Source organism: Oryctolagus cuniculus, chromosome 1, assembly GCF_051225735.1.
Source record: "Oryctolagus cuniculus isolate XC-2025 breed Fujian yellow rabbit chromosome 1, ASM5122573v1, whole genome shotgun sequence".
In the NCBI taxonomy this organism is placed as follows: Eukaryota; Metazoa; Chordata; class Mammalia; order Lagomorpha; family Leporidae; genus Oryctolagus; species Oryctolagus cuniculus.
In genome coordinates, this window is record NC_142867.1 from 224,399,215 (window position 1) to 224,417,722 (window position 18,508).

Here is an 18,508-nt window from a genome sequence, read left to right on the forward strand (position 1 = left end):
CTGCAGCCAAGACTCCAGCTGGCACAGGGGCAGCGTGGTCTAGTGTTGTGTCTGGGATGGGCTGTGTGTGCCGGGAAGAAGGCGCAGACAGTGTTGCAAAGGGGTCTCTGAACCCAGACCTGCATATTCACATTCTTGTGTTCATTCGGTGGTCCTGAGCAGGTCTCCGCTCAGCAGCAAAATTCGCAAGGCTCTTAGAGAGAGAGGGAGGCAGAGCTGAGGCCTCCTCCCACCCTCTGATCGATCCAGAAATCATGGTTTCATTGCACAAATATTGACTGAGCTCCCAATATATCCCAGGCATTGTTTCTGGGGCTTGAGAGTTCAACCATGAACGAGGTGGAAGACATTTTTTTGTTTTTGTTCATGTGGGGCTCACCTTCTAGAAATGAAGACACTTCAAACAAGGAAGAAAACAGCTTAAAGGGTGGCAGATTGTGCCAGGTTTATAGAAAGAGCCGCACAAGACTGCGAAGGCAACTGACTGGAGACAACCAATTTCAGTGGGGCAGGTTAGGGAAGGCCACCCATAGCGTGACAATGAGCTCACACTCAAAGGAGAGAGCTGGTATGTGAAGAGTGGGGGTATGGGTCTTGTAGGAAGAAAGAGCATCACGTGCAAAGGTGCTGAGGTTGGAAGTAGTGAAGCAGCTATGAAAGACAGCTTGCTGGAACACAACATAAGCAGAGGGAAGCAGTGAGTGCTGAGGCTAGGCAGGGAGTCGGGGACCAGATCCTGCAAGGCCCTTACAGGTGTGATTCTTCAACTGATTGTAGTGGGGCCTGGAAGGGTGACCTGAAATAGTCATTAGGAAAGTATTGTCTTGTGTGTGTTGGGTTCTGACCAATCAGATTGGCATGTCCTCCTCTGCTCAAAACCCAAGAAATTCATAAGACAGGGGCTGGCATAAGACCGGGGCTGGCATAAGACAGGGGCTGGCATTGCAGCACAGTGGGTTGAGCCACTGCATCTGCATCTGCACCTGTGTCCCACAGCAGCACTGGTTCAGTTCTGGTTGCTCCACATCCCAGCCACTCCATTTCCAATCCAGCTCCCTAGTGCTGCACCTGGAAATGCAGCAGACGATGCACCAAGTGCTTGGGCCCCTGCCACCCAGGAGGAAAACACAGATGAAGCTCCTGGTTCCTGGCTTCAGCTGGCATAGCCAAGGCAATTGTAGCCATTTGAGGAGTGAAAAAGCAGATGGAAGATCTCTCTCTCTGTCTCTCTCTCTCTCTCTCTCCTATATCTTTCTGTAACTCCACCTTTCAAATAATTAATTAAATCCTAAAATAAATAAATAAATAAATAAATCTGTAAGACAGATCTTCTGCCCTCTTGCCACATTTGGGGACACAGAAGGCCTGGGAATAGGAAAGAAGATAAAGCAGGTGGTGCAGGTAGGTTTCTCTTCCCCACTATTCACCTTCAGGTGCCCAGAAAATGTATGTATGGGGTGGGGTGGGGTGGTAAGGAGACAAGGGGGCAGGGAGAGCAGTTAGGGCAGACGAATCTTGTCCCCACATCCAAGGTATATGTTAGAAGAGTCTCCAAAAAATAATAATGATTATAACTCTTTGTCCTTCTAAATGGCAGCGTGAATGTGACCCCTAAAGCAGAAGGGTTAGACCTGAAAGGACCGTCTCTCTCGTCTCTCTCGCTGTGTCTGCCTCCCTGCTGCTTCCCTGCAGCCAACCTTGTTTGCATCACTGAAGCACTGAGATAACCAGGAGGCAGTTTTTTCAGGATTATCCCTTTTATAATCCCCTTGTCCAATGTCCTGAAATTTTCCTCTGGGTGACTGATGTTGTCTGTCACATGTTCTACTTTGCAACGCTGGGCAAATCACTCTGACCCAAGCTTTCAGAGATAGACCCTGGCAACATGAGCTGTCTGAGTCAGGAGTTCACCTGGGATGTTGCAAAGGCTGAGCTAGAGACCTGGACAGGGAATGAGACAGGGGTAACCATCCTGGTACCCCTCCATTCTGGTCTCCATGCTACCATTCTGAGGGGACTCCACCCACCCTGCACACAGCAGCCAACATGAATTTTAACTTTGAATACAAATCAATCTGTGATTTGCTCCCATCCCTGTCAAAGGACTTCAATCACTTCCCACTGCATGGGAAATAAAATCTAAACTTCCCAGAGTGGGCCGCAAGGCTTTTTTCATGCTGACCCCTACCACCTCTTGGCCCTGGCCCCAGCCCCTTTGCTTCTCTCGAGTGGAGCTCGTCCACACTGACCTTGACTAGGCCATGCCAGACTCCAACACAAGGTCTTTCCAGTAACTCTGTATCCATACCCTTACTGAGATCACCTACTTAATAACTACCCCCACAATCCCCTATTGCCCAGAACAGGGCCTGAATCAAAAGAGGTGACGAATGATCATTCGATGAATGAGTGAGTGAGTGCACGTGTTATCTGCCTACTACCCTGTGCTGAGCATCACACACAGTTTACATATATTGAAATGCCACTCTGTGCCCCATAAACATGGATAATCATTATGTGCCCATTAAAATGGATACATATTTTAAAACAACATAAAATAAATGAATGGATGCAATCTGTTGTAAAATCATTTTATCACACAGATCCTAAAACACACACCCTTAGAGTCTGACCTTTAGTCAAATAGCCTTGTTGTCAAAGAAATCAGCTGGAGGCCAAGGAGAGGTGATGACTTCCAAGGTCACACTTACATGTAAGCAGCCAGAACTCCAGTCCTCCTCAGCCAATCCTAAATCCTCTCCCCTCTCAGGAGCAGAATCTGCCGTATGAAGACTCCCAAGTCCATACTTCCTGCTTCACCTCCCTTGAGCTCCGGACCTCTTGTTTCTTGTCATCTGATGGACAAGCACCACAACACAGCCCGCACAATCCCAGACCCCATGTCCATCTCCCAGGGATGCCATGTTGGAGAAGACTCTCCTCATCTTCTTCCCTCTCACTCTGCTTCCCCTCCCCGCATGTTTCCCAAGCCTTCAGCTCCAACTCACAAACCCAAGGCTCACTAATCCCTGTCAATCCCAGACCTCTCTCGAGTTCCAGATCCACAGAGTCACTGCCTGAGAAGTATCTCTTCCACTGACCAACAAACCTTCCTCTACCACAGTTTCCAAGAACAGCTCATCAGCTCTCTCCTGTCTCCCAACTACTGGGTTCCCCACCATCTCCCTGCCAGTGGTGACCCCAGCCAGACCCTGGATATCATCCAGGATTCCCTCCCCCTTCCCAGCCCACTTTCGCACCAACAATGTGTTTGTTTCTTCGATTCTCTCTCCCTGTACCTCAAGGTTCAGTGTAAGCAATGTGTCCACCCACAGGTGCCTGGTCAGAAGGTGAGTGAGGCTTCCTGAGCAGGCCCTTAGCCCTGACACAGGACTGCATCCATCTGCAGAAAAGTGGACTTATTCCTGTTTGCACAATGGCACCCTTTGCTCCCCATGCTATGTGTCCAAATGGTTGAAGTCCTTGGGACCCAAGAATTCTAAAAGGAATCCTTTTCTGTTTGCCCTGCCACCACCAGAGCCTAATTGAGTGTCACCAATATCCCACCTAGACCACAGTCTAGTGAGTCTACTCTAGACCAGCCTTTCTTTCTCAATTTGTCTTCTGGCCTCTAGCCATGCGTTCTCCTCTGAGAGTAGACAACAAGGGCGCTTTTCCTAACATGGGAATCTGGCTGGATTCCTCATCTCCTTAAAGACCTATCCTATACCTTTCCTGTGCAGTTCCTCCAGGTTAGGGCCATTATTCAAAGGCAAAGAACCCTTTATTCAAGACACGCCCTGGATTAGAACCTCTGCAGTGATTTCCTGTTGACCTGGAGAGCACCCCAAACAGACTCTGAACCCATTCAGAGCAGGGAGATGGTCTCTCCTCTGCACCTCCACCACCCAGTGGAGTACCTGGTAACAGAGTACTAAGTGAATGGATGGATGAAGGAAGGAAAGAATGAGTCATGAATTTTTTGTGAGCCTTCCTGAAGATGTTGATGGCTGGGATTAACCCCATGGGAGCTGCCAATAAAATAGGAGGAAGCAGAATATCCCTGTAGATGCAGGCTTGTGGTGGGAAAGTGGCTCAGTTACTGCCAGCTGCACTTCCTAGCCTGCCTACCTAGGAGTCTTATGGATGTGAGTCGGTGTTCCAGGAAGTGTGAGTTACACCTGACTAAAGAGGTATCCTCCTTATACCACTCCTCTGAGCTTTACCATGCCAAGAACAATTGTTAGTTTCCCAACATACAAAAACATGGCTTTTATTTCCGTTCTAAAACATTCACAAAGGTCATTTCTGAAACCAACATGCATCTTCCAATGGATGTGCAGTTTTTCTCTTTATTTCCAGAAAGCTGTTATCAAATCAATGATGGGTCAAATGATTCACAGACTCCTAGAATCAAGGAACTGCAGGACCATGCACAGGACCACTCAATGCTCTGCACCACCACAGAGCCCTGGCTTGTGCCTGTCATCCCAGTGTCATTGCAGCCCCCTGCCATACACACACATACACACACACACACACACTCAAATGCCCAGTTTGGATGGTGTACTGACATGTATTCCATGATCATGGAGTGAATTTTTTGGCTCTTTTTTACTGTGCTGAAGGAATACAGCTTCATGCATTTAATACATATAGATTTGGGAACATGATGATTCTCCCCCCTCTATCTCCCTCCTATCCATACTCCCATCTTTCTTCCTCCTCCCTCTTCCTTTCCCATTCTTATTTTTGACAACACACTGTGAGAAAGCCTAGTGACAGAACACAGAAGAGGCTACCTTTAAGAGTCCTATATTTCTAACCAAAGGATGACCAGGGTGATTCATTCAGGAACTGCCCATCCCACAGTTCTGCATTTTTTCATGTCTACCTGTCCAAAGTTCTTTTCAGCTCATTGATACAACTTCCTTGATTCTCCCATGGAAGGTGTGTGATACTGACGACAAACAAGGGTCCTCCAGTCAGCTTTGCTCCCAAACCTTTGCTCTGAACCACAATCCACTGAAGCCACAGGAACATAAAAATGTGCCCCCAGGAGCCCCCACAGGCACCAATCACAAGAAGAGGTTCTCTGGAATTGTGAGTTTTAAAATGAATCACATAGAATTTGCAAACTACATGACAGTATATGTGCATTTACTTTACCTTGTAAATTAGTTGCCAAAGTCTAAAATTGACCTCCAGGAAGAGGCTCTACGTTCATGCTGAGATTCTGGGTATCCTCTGGTGCATTTCTAAGAAATATGATTCCATAGGCCTTTGATCTTGTTGGATGAAAGCTGGTTCCTGAGAGGGAAGAGGCCAATCTTCATCCAGGATCCCTAGCAAACAAGACAGACAGGAAGAAAATTGACAGCACTGGGCTTCTATGATGTGTTGGGCATCGTTGTATCCAGCCATGACCTTGGAAGAAGCACTTTCATTCCATATTACACATGAGGAAGCAAATAGCCAGAGAGGTTAGGTAACTTGTTTAAGGTCTCACAAAGAGGGAACACAGAGAAAATTCAAAATCCAGGTGCCTCAAATTCAAAGACAAGATTGTCCCTACTCAGGCTCCCCAACATCACACTTTCCTTTCCCTCTGCAATTTATTGAGGCACTGTTAGTACACGGTGTGTCTCCCATTTCAGGTTTCTCATCATCTTCACAGTCATTTTGAGTTTTTCTCTTTAGATTGACTTCCCCAGGGCGCTCACGAGAGATTTGAGAAAGAAAAAAAAAAAAAAAACTTATAGCATCCAGGTCTATTTGTAGCTCTAAAAGCTGATTTGTATTTAGGGGAGATTATTTTGGGAGATTAAAAAAAAGTTGCAGAAAATGGAGAAAACTACCATAGATAAAATGCATTTATTCTGAGATATGATCTGCTGGATTCTCTGCTACCAAAGTTGGGGGGAGGGGAGGAACAGGTGGCATTCCAGAAAAATATTCGCAGATGGAAAATGTATAAATGGTAATTCCCCAGAAACAACTGCAGCCACGACTTTTAAGATGTGAGGCTGGTTTCCTTTTTGAGCCAATGTATTACATCGAAAACTCTGGAACTCCCTGGTAATGAATGTTTGGATAATTCGAGGCTAAATCCTAGGGGGAAGGCATGAGTGGAGGAAAGGGGCACTTTAATCACCATGCACTTGTAATCTATGTCCTTGATGATTTGAGTTTGGAATCTATTGAAGAAGTGCAATCTAGTACAGCAGGGGACACCTGAGCTAAAGCAAACCAATTCCACAGAAAGCACATTCTTCGCAGTGGGTCCCCCTTGTTATTGCCAGGTAAGCCTCGGAGGTTGACAGTCACCGAGTTATCCCACTCTCCAAGCTACGCAAAAGTTTCTGTGTTTCTACTCAGTCATTGTGAGAGCAGAAAACCCCATGTCTTCGCCTGAATTGAAATGAGTGCAATAACATTAAGACAAGAACTATGCTTTTCCTGCCTGACAAACTCCTACTCATACATCAAAGCTCTATTCAAATATACCTCCCACAGATACTACTCCCAAGCAGTCATTCTCCTATTTGGTGCTCCCTCCGCTCTCTGTATGTTCCTCTTTTAAAGTTCCTTTCTTACCATAACAGAACATGTTTGCTGGTGACTTGGTTTCACCCACTAGCGTATGGAGTCCTCAGTGCCTGGCACCCAGAGGGCCTAGCATAAGGCGTAGAACACAGGGCTGCTCAATCAACACGAACTGAATAAATGAGTAAATGAAGGAATGAAATAAAGCAAGAGTTCGTGGAGACTGGAAACAGAGTCAAAACACGGAGTTCTTTTCCTTACACAGAGCAGTTATGTCCTTCAGAAGAATTCTTCAACATGATAATTACATCTTCATCTACTTTCACTCAATCATGATAGAAAAAAATTCTAGAACTCGTGGTGTTAAATTAAGGGGAAGAATTAACGGGAGTTGGATCTTGTGCTCACGGGCCGAAAGCTCTTGCATATGCCTTCTCCAATGGATGGCAGCTTTGCCAAGGTTGCCTTCCTGTGGAGAGACCCACTCTACTGCGGCAGTGTGCCTCCCAGGTGCCGTTAGGGACCTAGGCACCCATTCCTCTAGCTTCCTCTGGGACTGCTGGCTACCAGTGACTCACAGGGCATCCTTTGCAGGGAATTGTCCTTAGGCAAACGGAGGTGCCTTCCCTGCAGTCATGAGCCCCCGCAAGGGCAGCCCGCTTCCTTGGGAGGGTACAATGGCCCCACCCTCTGACTTTGATTGACAGCAGCTCTCATCCCAGCTCCCCAGTTTCCTGTGGAATAAGCTGAAGCCTCTGCTGCAAACACATTGCAGAGCAAGTCCTCACTCTGCTAGTCCTGTGTCCCCTTCCCGCAGGTGTCTTCACAGTGGCAGTATCTCCTGCTAGCAGATCTCTCAGCATCTGTGCTCAGGATAACACAGGTGCCTAAGAGACTGGTGGACACAAAGTGGTCTCTAGATGTGCGTGGAGACTTGTCAGCCTCCTTGTTGCTTCTGTGGGTCCCACAGGAAGAAGATCCACAGTCTTCCTCCCAGAGTTGTTTTTAGTGTCCACTACATTAAACATTCTTTTTTTTTTTTTTTTTGACAGGCAGAGTGGACAGTGAGAGAGAGAGAGACAGAGAGAAAGGTCTTCCTTTGCCGTTGGTTCACCCTCCAATGGCCGCCGCGGCCGGTGCGCTGCGGCCGGCGCACCATGCCTATCTGAAGGCAGGAGCCAGGTACTTATCCTGGTCTCCCATGGGGTGCAGGGCCCAAGGACTTGGGCCATCCTCCACTGCACTCCCTGGCCACAGCAGAGAGCTGGCTTGGAAGAGGGGCAACCAGGACAGAATCCGGTGCCCCAACCGGGACTAGAACCCGGTGTGCCGGCACCGCAAGGCAGAGGATTAGCCTAGTGAGCACAGGCCTAAACATTCTTTTTCTAAAATTCTTCCATTTTTTCTCCTTCCTTAAAATATGTTTAAGATATGTTTTAGGAATTAGAATTTAAGAATTGCCAAAAGATCAACAAACCCACCTCAATCCTTTAAAAATATATGGAACTATTGGTGTCGTCACACCTATCAAGGTAATAATAGGATGACTATTATTTTAAAAAATTGAACAAACAGTTACCGGTGAGGATGTGGAGAAACTGGAACTCTTGCACACTGTTAGGAAGAATGCAAATTGGTGCAGCCACTGTGGAAAATCCTCAAATAATTGAAAATTGAACAAACATAAATACCCATTTCTGGGTATTTATCCAGAAGAACTTAAATCAGGATCTCAAAGAGGTAACTGTGCTCCCATGTTCATTGCATTTTTAGTCACAATAGTCAAGATATGGAAACAACCTAAATGCCTATCAATGGATGAATGATAAGGAAAGTGTGGTATATCCATATAATGAACAGTTATTCAGCCTTGAAAAAGAAAAATCTGCAATATGGGACCATGTGGATGAACTCAAGGGTGTTATGTTAAGTGAAATAAGCCAGTCACAGCCACAAATGCTACTTGGTTCTGTCTGTATCTAAAAGAGCGGAACTCAAAGAAGCAGAGAGCACAATGCTGGATGGAGATACAGGAAGATGGGCAGGTGTTTATCAGCAGCTCAAACTTTAGTTACACAGATGAATGAGTTCTGGAGATCTGCACCTCCACATTGTGTTCCAGATAGCTCCAGATAACAATACTGCCTTCTGTATCATGTACTTAAGATGTAGCTCTCAGGGCCGGCACTGTGGCACAGTAGGTTAATCCTCCGCCTGTGGCACCAGCATCCCATATGGGTGCCAGTTCTAGCCCCAGCTTCTCCTCTTCTGATCTCTGTTATGGTCCAGGAAGGTAGTGGAGAATGGCCTGGGTCCTTAGGCCCCTGAACCTGCATAGGAAGACCAGGAAGAAGCTCCTGGCTCCTGGCTTTAGATCAGCCCAGCTCCAGCCATTGCCGCCATCTGGGGAGTGAACCAGCGGATGGAAGACCTTTCTCACTGTCTGTAACTCTACCTCTCAAATAAATAAATAAAATCTTTAAAAAAAAAAAAAAAAAAGATGGTAGGGGCCAGCACCGTGGCTCACTTGGTTAATCCTCCGCCTGCGGCACCAGCATCCCATATGGGTGCCCGGTTATAGTCCCCTTTACTCCTCTTCCAGTCCAGCTCTCTGCTGTGACCTGGGAAGGCAGTGGAGGATGGCCCAAGTCCTTGGGCCCCTGCACCTGCATGGGAGACCAGGAAGAAGCACCTGGCTCCTGGCTTTGGATCGGAGCAGCGCCAGCTGTAGCAGCCATTTGGGGAGTAAACCAACAGAAGGAAGACCTTTCTCTCTCTCTGTCTCTCTCTCTCTCACTGTCTATAACTCTACCTATCAAATTAAAAAAAAAATGTAGATCTCATATTAAGGGTTCTCATCACAATAAAATTTTTATTTGAATATGTGGGTTTCTGAGTAATTTCCCACCTTTAAAATAGTCTACAAGTGTGAGGTCTGGTGTAGCATTTAAGATACCTACATTCCTCGCTGGTGCCGCAGCTCAATAGGCTAATCCTCCACTTGCAGTGCCGGCACACCGGGTTCTAGTCCCAGTCGGGGTGCCGGATTCTGTCCCGGTTGCCCCTATTCCAGGCCAGCTCTCTACTGTGGTCCAGGAGTGCAGTGGAGGATGGCCCAAGTCCTTGGGCCCTGCACCCCATGGGAGACTAGGATAAGTACCTGGCTCCTGCCTTCGGATCAGCGCAGTGCACCGGCCACCATGCGCCAGCCGCAGCAGCCATTGGAGGGTGAACCAACGGCAAAGGAAGACCTTTCTCTCTGTCTCTCTCTCTCTCTCACTGTCCGCTATGCCTATCAAAAAAAAAAAAAAAAAGATACCTACATTCCATATTAGAGTGCCCCAGAGCCCTGGCTCCAATCCTGATTCTAGCTCTATTCCCAATTTCAATTCCAGCTTCCTATGAATGAGCATCCTGAGAGGCAGCAGTGATGGCTCAAACACTTGGGTCTCTGCCACTCATGTGGGAGACCTGGATTGAGTTCCAGGCCCCAGACACTTGAGCAGTGAACCAGTGAATCAAGTATTTAAGGACTCTCTCTCTCCCTCTCATAAAATATATTTTTAAAAGATTTATTTTATTTATTTGAAAGAGTTACAGAGAGAGGTAGAGCCAAAGACAGAGTCTTCCATCCACTGGTTCACTCCCCAGATGACTGCAATGGCCAGAGCTAAGCTGACCTGAAGCTAGGAGCCAGAAGCTTCACCCGGGTCTCCCACATGGGTACAGGGGCCCAAGGACTTGGGCCATCTTCCACTGCTTTCCCAGGCCATAGCAGAGAGCTGGATAGGAACTGGAGATACCGGGACTTGAACCGGCACCCATATGGGATGCTGGTGCTGCAAACTAGGGCTTTAACCCATTGCATCACAGCACTGGCCCCAAATAAAATATGTTTTTAAAAAATATTCTACAAAAGTTGAAGCTTTGTCAGTTAGAGGCTAGGTTTTTCCTTTATAAAAGAACTCTTCACTTTCACAAAATCCTGGAATGACAGAGCAATACCTCTGTTTTGTGGATAGGGAAAGCTAGGCCCAGGTAGGAGAAAGGACTTTCTCAAGTGCACAGTGAATGAGTTATTAGAAAAACCAGAACTGGGTGATCCATTTCAAAACTTGTCCAGATTACTTGCCATCTTCGTTGGCTCACTCTCAAAATCATTGGAGGTTTGTTTTTTTTTTTACTTTTATTTAATGAATATAAATTTCCAAAGTACAGAATATTGATTACAATGGCTTCCCCCCCATAAAGTCCCTCCCACCCGCAACCCTCCCCTTATCCACTCCCTCTCCCCTTCCATTCACATCAAGATTCATTTTCAATTCTCTTTATATACAGAAGATCAGTTTAGCATACATTAAGTAAAGATTTCAACAGTTTGCTCCCACACAGAAACATAAAGTGAAAAATACTGTTTGAGTACTAGTTACAGCATTAGATCTCAATGTACAGCACACTAAGGACAAAGATCCTACATGAGGAGTAAGTGCACAGTGATTCCTGTTGTTGACTTAACAAATTGACACTCTTGTTTATGGCATCAGTAATCACCCTCGGCTCTTGTCATGAGTTACCAAGGCTATGGAAGCCCCCTGAGTTCACTGACTCTGATCATTTTTAGACAAGGCCATGGTCAAAGTGGAAGTTCTCTCCTCCCTTCAGAGAAAGGTACCTCCTTCTTTGATGACCCATTCTTTCCACTGGGATCTCACTCGTGGAGATCTTTCATTTAGGTTTTTTTTTTTCCCCCAGAGTGTCTTGGCTTTCCATGCCTGAAATACTCTCATGGGCATTTCAGCCGGATCCGCATGCCTTAAGGGCTGATTATGAGGCCAGAGTGCTGTTAAGACATTTGCCATTCTATGGGTCTGCTGTGTATCTCACTTTCCATGTTGGATCATTCTCTCCCTTTTTTATTCTATCAGCTAGTATTTGCAGATTTTGTTTATGTGATCCCTTTGGTTCTTAGTCCTATCATTACGATCAATTGTGAACAGAAATTGATCACTGGGACTAGTGAGATGCCACCTCGATGGGATTGAATTCGAATCCCGTGGTATGTTTCTAACTCTACTGTTTGAGGTAAGTCAGCTTGAGCATGTCCCGAATTGCACATCTCTTCCCTCTCTTATTCCCACTCTTATATTTAACAGCGATCACTTTTCAGTTAAGTTTCAGCACTTAAGAAGACTTGTGTATTGATTACAGTATTCAACCAAAAGTATTAAGTAGAACAAACAAAAAAAATACTAAGAGGGAAAACATATTAAGCTGCTCATCAACAGTCAGGGTGAGGGCTGATCAAGTCACCATTTCTCATAGTGTTCATTTCACTTTAACAGGTTTCCTTTTTGGTGCTCAGTTAGGTGTCACCTATCAAGGAGAACAAGTGGTATTTGTCCCTTTAGGATTGGCTTATTTCACTCAACATAATGTTTTCCAAATTCCTAACAGGGATCACTTTTCAGATAAAATTTAAATGCCTAAGAATAATTGTGTGTTAATTACAGAGTTCAACCAATGGTACTAGAACAAAAAAAAATACTAAAAGGGATAAAGTATTACATTGTACATCAACCGTCAGGACAAGAGCTGATCAAGTCACTGTTTCTCATAGTGTCCGTTTCACTTCAACAAGATTCCCCTTTGGTGCTCAGTTAGTTGTCGCCAATCAGGGAGAACATATGATATTTGTCCCTTTGGGACTGGCTTAATTCACTCAGCATGATGTTTTCCAAATTCCTCCATCTTGTTGCAAATGACTGGGTTTCGTTGTTTTTAACTGCTGTATAGTATTCTATAGAGTACATGTCCCATAATTTCTTTATCCAGTCTACTGTTGATGGGCATTTGGGTTGGTTCCAGGTCTTAGCTATTGTGAATTGAGCTGCAATAAACATTAATGTGCAGACTGCTTTTTTGTTTGCCAATTTAATTTCCTTTGGGTAAATTCCAAGGAATGGGATGGCTGGGTTGAATGGTAGGGTTATATTCAGGTTTCTGAGGAATCTCCAGACTGACTTCCATAGTGGCTTAACCAGTTTGCATTCCCACCAACAGTGGGTTAGTGTCCCTTTTTCCCCACATCCTCTCCAGCATCTATTGTTGGTAGATTTCTAAATGTGAGCCATTCTAACTGGGGTGAGGTGGAACCTCATTGTGGTTTTGATTTGCATTTCCCTGATTGCTAGTGATCTTGAACATTTTTTCATGTGTCTGTTGGCCATTTGGATTTCCTCTTTGGAAAAATGTATATTGAGGTCCTTGGCCCATCTCTTAAGTGGGTTGTTTGTTTTGATCTTGTGGCATGCCAGCTTCACAGATGGCAGTTTCACCCACTACACCACAGCACCACACCACACCCCTTTTTTTAAATCATAGGAGCTTAAAACATAGAGATTTAGAAGAGTCACTTGAGAAACTCGTAAAAATGCAGATTCCTGGGCTTCTCGAGTACAAACTCAGATTCAGAAGTCTGAGGTAGACTTTGAGATATGCATCTTAAATATGCAGATCATACTCTGAGGTCACTTGGGGAAACTCATTTTGAAAAACACTGATTTAGAAGGATATTTCTGTACTGCTGGAGGCTGCCTCTGTGACACACAGGGTTAAACCACTGCCTACAGCGCTCGCATCCCATATGGGCACTGTTGGTTCAAGTTCTGGCTGTTCCACTTCTGATCCAGCTCCCTGCTAATGTGCCTGGGAAAGCAGTGGAAGATGGCCCCAACTACCTGGGCCCCTGCACCCATGAGGGAGACCTGGATGAAGCTCCTGGCTCTTGGCCACAGCCTGGCCCATCCCTTGACGATGCATCTATTTGGGAATGAACCAACAGATGGAAGATATATCTCTCTCCTTCTCCTTCTTTCTCTTTCTCTCTCTCTCCTTCTATCTCTCTAACTCTGCCTTTCAAATAAGTAAGTCTTTTTAAATTAAAAAAGAAGCTAACTTATCCGATTCATCAAGGGGAAGTCTTTTTGGCAATGCTTAAAAGACATTTTCAATGACAGAGATCTCACTAGCTCCCAAGAAAATTTCCTCTATTGGAGGAAGCCTCTGTGTATAAGAAAGCTCCTGATCGCTGAGCTGACCATGTCTGCAAAAAGCCTCTCGCACGAGTTCTGGCTCTTCCTCCTGCACAAGACAGACTCTCTTCGGCAGTCACTTGACCGATCTCCAGAAACACAGTCGATGCTCAATAAGTTCTTGTTGAGCTAAACAAAGAGGGAAGTAGTATAAGCATGAACCAATATGAATACATCAGATATTGTTGTATAGCCCTATGCCTCGCCGGCGCCACGGCTCACTAGGCTAATCCTCCACCTTGCAGCGCCGGCACACTGGGTTCTAGTCCCGGTCGGGGTGCCGGATTCTGTCCCGGTTGCCCCTATTCCAGGCCAGCTCTCTGCTGTGACCAGGGAGTGCAGTGGAGGATGGCCCAAGTGCTTGGGCCCTGCACCCCATGGGAGACCAGGAGAAGCACCTGGCTCCTGCCATCGGATCAGCGCGGTGCACTGGCCGCAGCGCACCGGCCGCGGTGGCCATTGGCGGGTGAACCAACGGCAAAAGGAAGACCTTTCTCTCTGTCTCTCTCCCTCACTGTCCACTCTGCCTGTCAAAAAAAAAAAAATAGCCCTATGCCTGGCACCTAGATGGAGTGCCATAAATGTTTTAACCACTTAATGTAAAATAAAGCAGGTCTATCCTAAAACAGGCTAGCACGGTGTCTATGAGCCAGCACCCTGAAGTCAGGCTTCCTGGGTTCAAACGCTGGTTCTACATCTGTATTGCATGTTATTTAGACTCAGTGAGCCTCTGTTTTGGCATCTGAAAAATTGGGAATTAAAATAACACCTGCCTCACACTTTAACATAAGCTTGAAATACATGAAGCATTTCATGAGGCTTAGCTCTTGCTATTACTTGTGTCCAGGCTAAATATTACTCCAGATCCTGGGTACTGGGCTCCAGGGTCCTCCCTACCTCATTCTTGCAGTGTGTCACCAGCTGTCTTACCAAGTGAGTGACAAATCTGGACACAATGCTGGCAGGCTGGTCTCTCCCCTGTGCTCAACAGCAAAGAGTGGGGAGTGGGGGGAGGAGGTGGGGAGGTTGGATATGTTTGCAAGACAAGGTCAGGGCCTTGAGAATAGACCATTTGTACCTGAACAGAGGCTGTGCAATAGCAGAGAGAAAGGATATCATTATATAAATGGAGCCTCACAGACTGAAATGGGTGCTCTGCATTGATCCTGGATGCCGTGAAGCCCCTGAGAGCTTAGGTGAGGGCTTCAGACAGCCTAGCCTAGCCTAACGGTGCACAGCGGGCAGGCTGGAGGAGTCTGGTAGCTGGGCTGACCACGTCTGCCACTCTGCCTATCTTCCGGGGACCCCCTTCACACTAGATCCTGATAGTTCCCTGACCACCTCCCTGCCTCTGAGCCTTTTGCACATTCTGTCCCTTCTAACTACAGCACCCTCCCCTTCCCACCTTTCCCACACTTGGTTTTGGCACCTCCACAGAGAGGCCTTCTCTAACCGTTCTATTTAAATTGGATCTCCCCAGTCCATCATCATCAGAACACTGCATCTTCCATAGCTTTGAGCATAATATGTAAATTTTCTATTTCTATGCATTATTATCTCTCTCACACACTGGAGTTAAGATCTGTGCTGGTAGAAAACTTATAGTTCTGGTCCAGTGTTCCAACTCCCTGCACAGTACCTGGCACACAGTAGACAACCAATACATAGGTGCTATTGGAGTTTATTGAGTGAATGAATCAATTCTAGCTTAATAGTCTAGATAAGAGGCATTCTGCACATCAAGGCAGGTAAAGTAGAAAAGCAGAACAATACAGACATGGAGCTAAACTGTTGGAAGGGTATAAAATTGGCAAAATGCTTGTGAACCAGGGAGAAAATAGTGGCAGGAGTGGAGTGAGGGAAGAGTTAACAGTTAACAGTATTCTGAGACTTTCAATCTCAGTAACTGATGCACAATATTTAGACTATAATCAAACATTGAAACTATATTCTTCAAATTCATCTATAAGAAGTTGAGACACTGGATCACTGCTCACATCTTTACCCTCTCCCTGTTACACAGTTACATCCACACACTTTGCCATGTAGCGACATAACAAAGTAGTTGGTGTACGTCTCACCACCCATTGATGCTGGGCTTGCCATGTGACCTGCTGGGGCCAGAGGGAGGTCAATGGCAAGCTTGCATCACCTGGCTTGACCTACTGCTCAGCCATGAAAAGAGCATGACCCACAGAACCACTGTTGCATTAGCCCAAGTCTCAGAATTAATGCACATGGCCTGGAGTCAGCCAGTGACCCACTCCAGACAAGCCACATGGTCAACCAGTGGATCCACGAGCATTTAATGAACATCTGGCACTGTCATTCTCTGAAACTTGGGAGCTATTTATCATGTACCCTTATTGCAGCAGAGGCTTGACTAATACAATTGATCAGCAAATAGTCAGCTTTAAAACCTGTCCATGTTCCTTCGACCTAGAAATATGGAGGTCTTTGTCCTTTCCCCTTCAATCTGGGCTATAAACCAATAGAATGCAGCAGAATTGATACTGCTTGACTAGGTCAGCAGAGGCCATGCGTCTTTTGCATGGTTCTCTCAGACTGGTCACACTTGAAATGAGCTTGAAGACGCCTTGGCATGAGTTTCTCCCCACAGGCTCTTATCCTGTTCACTGAGTGCCCTTCCCGCTGCTGGCCTGTAGGCGGCCCATCACTGAGCTTTGTATTCTTTGCATTCTGCTCTGCCTCTTTGCATTCTTTTTTTTTTTTAATTTTTTATTTATTTGAAAGTCAGAGTTACACAGAGAGAGAGGAGAGGCAGAGAGAGAGAGGTCTTCCGTCTGCTGGTTCATTCCCCAATTGGCTGCAATGGCCGGAGCTGCACCGATCCAAAGCCAGGAGCCAGGAGCTTCCTCCAGGTCTCCTATGCAGGTGCAGGGGCCCAAGGACTTGGGCCACCCTCTACTGTTTTCCCAGGCCATAGCAGAGAGCTGGATTGGAAGTAGAGCAGCCAGGTCTCAAACTGGCGCCCATATGGGATGCTGGCGCTTCAGGCCAGGGCGTCAACCTGCTGCGCCACAGCACCGGCCCTTCTTTGCATTCTTTACTCTACCTTGCCATCTGCTGATTATTCTCCAGTCTCACCTGGAACATCACTTCCATAAGGAAGTTAGCCCCGAAATCCATCATTCCCTTATGACCCTGAACTTCCTTTTCATGGCGTGTATCACAATTCTCACAGCATTTGTGTCACCAGCTATTTGACATCTGTGCTCCTCCACTGAATTGTTAGCTCCATGAAGACAGGAGCTGCATTGCCTTTGATTTCTGTGATATATAGCAGGTGCCATATTAATATTTATTGAATGGCTAGGTCAGTGCAAGCCAGTTTCTGAAGACTTTAACCAGAAAGCCTCACTCAAACAATGTAGTCCAGCCTCACAGTTCTCCTTTTCCATCTCCCTGAGGACTGGATGTCCAGTTATCTCCTTCCCTCCCAGAGCTGCCTTCACCTATTCACCTGTTGGTCCTGCATTACCCTTGTGACCAACTGGCCCTCCAGTGTCAACAGGTCCAGCTTCTGGGGAGAACTCTACAGCACAGCGATGTTTCTCAGGGCAGCCAGGACTGATGATTGCACTGTGGGGGGAAAGAAGGCAAACAAGCATGTGTGTAATGACAGTTTAATATCTTCATCTTCTGTGTGGAGCCCCAGTCAATTAATATTCAGTCAATTAGAAAATGTGTCAGAAAAAATAATAAATTATCCATAATTAAGTCCAGCCAGGAACCAAATGGCTTCCTTGCTGCTTTGGAGGGGAAAGTGATAATTGGATTAGCACTGTAAATAAGGAAGTGATTCAGGTACCCATTACCTGGAGCCACAGAAAATAATGGGGCAGGTGTGGCCCTGGGACCTCACTAATGTTGCAATTCTGGCCCATACTGGGTTAATAAGAACCAACATGTGACCAGGCTTCTGACTTGTGGAGCTTATGGACAGCTTCACATGGCAACTATGATAAAGGAGATATTAATAACTATTTGAAGTAATTAATGAATGTCCTACTCCTGCTAAGTGTTTCTGACCTAGTCTCTTTGCCTGCAGTTATGTCCCTTGAGTCATTCCCCAGATTACAACATCAGAGGTCACTCTAAGCTATGATGTTGACCACATCATTCCACTGCATGTAGCACTCCCATGGTCCTCTGTTGCCTTTGGGATGAAGTGGGAGATGATCAGGACTACACCCAGGGATCCCTTGCACCACCATCACAAGCTGCCTCCTTCCCCATAAACACTCTGTGCCCTACCACAGCAAGCGGCAGGAAGACCTCCAGACCTGCCGTGCTGATTCCTGCCACTGTATTCTTGCACCTGCATCTCTTCAACCAAGAACTACTTCCTTTCTCTACCTGCCTATCCCACACCCATCAATCAAGATTAAGCTGAGCTAGGAACCCATCCTGAAAAGCCTTCTCTTCCTTTAGAACAGAGTTACACACTCATCCTCTGAATCCTGCAGCCCATCTGATTGCCATGAAGTCAATGACCACTAGGATCTGTACGTGCTCATTTACTTACTTGTCTTCTCCACTGGCCTGGGGAACTTATCAGGACCTGAACCTGTGTTGGCAAGAGAAAGACCATGACTCCTTGTCCACAGGGCTGCCAGCTGCTGTGGGAATTAAATGAAGCAATGTACAAAATTGCCTGGTAATGTGTCCAGCACACAGTAGGTCTTAAATGTGTTGGAGCTGGAGTTTAGTCAGGACTTCAGAGAAGAAAAGCCAGAAGTTCATTCATGCATCAGATGGGATTAAATGGTATTGACAACCCAGAGGTGTGCCCCAGAGGGCAGGCAGCAAGTGTTATTATCCTCTCAGACCTAAATCTGCCTTTTCCT